The sequence below is a fragment of the Temnothorax longispinosus genome, chromosome 10 (genome assembly GCF_030848805.1).
Source record: "Temnothorax longispinosus isolate EJ_2023e chromosome 10, Tlon_JGU_v1, whole genome shotgun sequence".
NCBI lineage: Eukaryota > Metazoa > Arthropoda > Insecta > Hymenoptera > Formicidae > Temnothorax > Temnothorax longispinosus.
The window spans coordinates 11108469-11113532 of record NC_092367.1 but is presented as its reverse complement, the minus strand read 5'-3'; the positions used below and the strand labels follow the sequence as shown (position 1 = coordinate 11113532).

Here is a 5064-nt window from a genome sequence, read left to right as displayed (position 1 = left end):
CCGGATTTACTCGCTTGTGTTCCCTGATACGGGTTGTTCCCAATAGTCTACCCGTCTGTCCCGTGTACGAAGCATCACAGTCAGCGCAGTTGATGCGATACACCACGTTGCTTTGAGAAACGTTATCGACAGTGTCCTTGTGTACTTTAATACGGCCGTTTAGTCGATTAAAGCCGTAAAAACTCAGTTTTTTATCCATAGTACTGGCGAGATGAGTGAATTTTTCTGATATATTTTTTACGTACGGAACAGACAGATAAGACCTACCGCTTGGCTCTTCATCGTCCAGAGGCCCCGAGATAGATTTTTTAAAAAAAGAACTAAGCTTTTTCACAATTATCGCGAAAACGAAGTCCAATGGATAGCCATTCTCGAGTAAGAGAGTGATGGCCAGAGACGATTTTTTTTTGTGGAAACTAGGATGGGATAGCCTGAAAGCCCTGTCAATTAAACCCATAGCTACTCCCCTCTTTTGGCTGTTTGGATAGCTGGAAAAGAAGCTGAGATATCGTCCAGAAAAGGTCGGTTTGTGATACCAGTCAAATATCAGTCTTTCATTGGCAGCTATTATCGTGGTGTCGAAAAAATTAAGGGTGTTGTTATTACTAATTTCTATTGTAAACTGTAGCCTGTTGTAAATGGAGTTAAAAATATTAATATTAAAAATATTAATTTTCTTTAATAATAATATAGTTAACTATGGCAAAAAGTTCTCACCAGTTTCAGGATCGACGAAGTTGTAGGAGTGGTTTACTGTCAGATGTTGGAAGCCTTCATTGTTCAAACAATTATAGGACTTCCAACAATCTGACACGATGGTAGTGCCTGGCAATATCCACTCCTTAATACACGCCAGAAGTGTCTTTTCAGTTCGATCCTGTATTGGCACGATAAAAATCTTTAGTAATTATGCAGTATAGGGGAGGCACCTCCGATGACCTTGACCTTGACATATGTTGTCAAGGTCACCCTCCTGAGTGACCTTCAGAAGGTTTTAGCCGTCGCTCGCTATTCGTTAAAAAGTTATTAACAAAAAAAGTTTGGAAAATATAGCAGCTATTTTGAGTATTGGAAGGCATAAATAACTAATATATACGTGTGTGTGCCCTGCTTTAAAGAAAATCACAACTTCTATAAAGCAGGACATACACACATGTGTGTGTGCCCTGCTTTAAAAAAAATCACAACTTCTATAACTTTATATGCTTTACCAAAACACAACATTTAAACCAGTAAATTGTTGATAAATTGAAGTCTTTTTGTTAAAGCAGAGAATACTTTATTTTGCGAAAAAGTCGCTGCTTTACCAAAACACAACATTTAAAGCAGTAAATTGTTGATAAATTGAAGTCTTTTTGTTAAAGCAGAGAATACTTTATTTTGCGAAAAAGTCGCTGCTTTACCAAAACACAACATTTAAAGCAGTAAATCGTTGATCACTAACCTACATAGGGTTAGTTGACGCGCTTTAAAAGTATTTAAGTGTTTAAAGCTCGTCAACTAACCTATATATGCACTTATATATACTATATTTTCCAAACTTTTTTTGTTAATAACTTTTTAACGAATAGCGAGCGATGGCTAAAACCTTCTGAAGGTCACTCGGGGTCATGACCTTGACAACATATATCAAGGTCATTAAAATCGGTGAGGTCGCCAAACTTTTTTTTGTTAATAACTTTTTAATAAAAAACGAGCGACGGCTAAAACCTTCTGAAGGTCACTCAGGAGGGTGACCTTGACAACATATGTCAAGGTCAAGGTCATCGGAGGTGCCTCCCCTATACTGCATAATTACCAAATCTTTTTTGTGCCTTGCTCATATCCTCCGAAAATCCAATGACCTGTTATGAGCCGACCACGATTGTATTTTCTTTTTCCAATTTTTGCTTTATCGATTTCTACTGTGCATCCTGGGTCACCAAGTTTCTCACTATGTTCTTTAGCTCAGAACACACAGGCCTGCAGGAAGAAATAATATTATATTATTAATATTTTTTTTCATACATTTTACATGTGTGTGTGTGTGTGTGTGTATTTATGAAAATATAATAAAATATAATTACCTCTCGGCAAAAATTGAAACAGTCAACAATCGTGGTCGGCGACGAAACGCTAGTTTCATCTTGTGTGTCATCTTGACTTGGATGTCTCAACATTAAAAAACAGGCAAAAATTTTGCATATTGTTGCCACGTTAAGATGACTTTTCCCGAACCAAGTACCAGCTTTGCCACTTTTCTTAAAATTGCACTGCTTCGAAACACGCTTCTTGTACTCATTTTTTACGTAGTACCGTTTTCTACATCGGTACATTAATGTTTCTTTATCAATATTAATATAACTACCACATTCACTACATTTAATTGTAGCTGTTAGGACACCATGCTGAATCAAAAAATCTATTAACTTATCCTGACTATATGTCAAATGTCCGAATTCTATTAGCCCTAACATTGCGTGGCGAGGTGGCGTGCAATTTCGTGGCATCTGACAGTAACGACATTGTCGCGCTTTATTTGTTTTATAAAATACATATTTAAAATTGGCGCAGTTTTGCATGCGCGTGCGGCCATTGAGCATGCGCGTGCGGCCACTGAGCATGCGTATGTGACCGACGTATAGTTGGCAAACGAATTAAAAATTATTGAAAATTATTTTACCCAATCGTTTGGAAATCATTTGGAGATACTTGGAAAAAACTTTTGGAAAACCATAAAATAATCACAATTAATTAAAATCAATTAAGCGTATAATTAGCAGAAAGTATCTAAAAAATATTTTTTTTTAATCCAATCGCTCCAGAATCATTTGGATAAAGTGTCGATATAATTTTTATTATTTAGAAAACAACTGTATTCTAATAAAAATTAATTAAAGGTCAATATTTCGTTTTAATGTCTGCACTATAGTGCAATAAAGTGCACATACTTCTCCTGACGACGAGTGACAAGACTGGCAAGAAATCAGCAACCTAACCTACAGAACCTTTTGCTCATAAAATTCTCGTAAAATGTCTGCAATTAAAGTTAGAACTAGAAGTGGAGTCAATATTCACGAGTCTCGCATTATACGATGCCAGAGAAAAGAAAAAAGTATGATATTTTTTATCATTGAAATTACAACTTCAAGGATGCATAATGCTAATTACAAATTGTTATATTTCAGGTGTCTGAAAATTTCTACGTCGATATGAATTCAGAGGGATTGAAAAGAATGCTTGGAGGACACATCGCTTATAGCAAATACCTTAGCTAGAAGTTGCGTTTTGAGCATCAATAAACCCACTCCCGATTTGTTTCTTGTCGTACGGCTCGAGAAAGTATTGCAGGGCGATATATCGGAGTGTGCCGAACCATATTTACGTAAAGATAAAAATAAAGATAAGGTAATAAAATGTTAAAATAAAATACTGGTGCATTCAAAATGGCAATTTTTTATATTATTGTTTTATTTATTTCCGTATAGGTCAGAGCTGCCGCCGCTGCTGCGTGCGAACGCCTGGGTCGTTATAGAATGCCTCTCGCGTGGACTGCAATTCATCTGTCTGGTGTAATCGGAGGCGGTGGTGATACGGATAGCACTGATAGAAAGGCTTAACTAACATCTTGATATTCTTATAGGCCCATTACTTTAACAGTCTCGAGCTTCTTCAAGCAGGAAAGCGAACGACTTTGCGATGAAGATCTTTATAAGCTTTTGGTTGAACTACGAAGACCTGGTTCCAACTTGAAACGATTAAAATCCTTACCAGAAATATTGAAATTGGATCTCAGTCCCAGACCCGAAGAACTACCGAGGTGTCTTGATCCCGACCTTAGAAGATTAGTTCCATATCCGGATGAAAAGAATCGACCGATTAAGGAGATAGTCTCGAGTTTCCAAGCGAAGTTGTTTCGCCCGATTTAACGTATTGTAATCTTCTATATCTTTATCCCAAGGTGCATATAGAATAAAATTGTACGATCAATTATTTCTTATTAATTATACGACATGAGAAATTATATTTTATTATGTGTAGGAAGCAAACTTCAGCTCCAGAACTGGCTCAGCCTGTAATAGCGTTCAGCAGACACAACTGTTGAGTTTGTCTTATCAACAATGTTCACTCGTTTACTGTCTCGCACGCAATCAGCGCAATGGTCGAATATTCAAGTCGAAAGTTGAACTACCGAAGAAGTAATCTAATCTAGATTAATAAGAAAGTTGGATTTTAGAAGTTTATTAGAAACTCAGATTTTAAAAGTTAGATTCTAAAAATATAATTGCATATACATGTGTGCGCGCACAGCCATGTGTTTGGAATTGCAAGTTTTATTAAGTTCATTGTGTGTATATTCGTTATAACAGTTATATTAAATGTCTTTGTTGATTAAAAAAATTGACTTGTTTTACCTTCTTAAAAAATAATGGTTTTGTTAATAATTAGAGGGATGAATAGATGATACGAATATCTCAATATCTGCGAAGAACAATAAGTATATACATTTACATACTTAGCGCGCGCGCATTCCTATTAAATGAGAAATGATTTCTAAGTAACAATAAAACTGTTGGATTGTCACCGTGAAATGACCTTTAAGCTTGGCGCGCTTCACGCCGTTATTATTATAGAGGCAACAGCGACCGTGCATGCGTTGTTAGCGTTTTGTTTTTTCTCCCCCGGCTCGCCTCTCTCGTCAGTCGCGCACGCTGCAGTAAGCAGCACGTCGTTGTACAAGCAGTTACTCATGTTCAGTTCGACAAAAGTCTAAGTTCGAGTTTACGTTTTTGTACTGTTCGAAATATATTCCAGTATATCTTTTACTTGCTCAATCTTATTCGCAAGGTTCCCGAAACCACACGATCCTGCTAAATAATCAACAAAAACAAAAGTGTATATAGAAATGATATGACTCTAAATTACTATCGCACACATGATTGTATCTAATTAATAATTATTTAATATATTGCAAATATAAATGGTACAAATTCTGGTGTTATTTGTAGTTTTCCGCCATTTTAGATTCGCCATTTTTTTTAAATTCAACCTACAGATTTGTAATCGACTATACAAACACATAAT

The 5064-nt window shown here is 36.1% G+C and overlaps 1 long non-coding RNA gene across 1 annotated transcript; it reads left to right on the top strand.

Moving 5' to 3' along the window:
* Positions 1 to 2633: 2633 nt before the first annotated feature.
* LOC139820942 (uncharacterized) lies at positions 2634 to 4805 on the top strand. Its single transcript, XR_011734137.1, has 4 exons — positions 2634 to 3094; positions 3168 to 3387; positions 3468 to 3940; positions 4021 to 4805. It is a non-coding gene; the product is annotated as an uncharacterized lncRNA (long non-coding RNA).
* Positions 4806 to 5064: the final 259 nt, after the last annotated feature.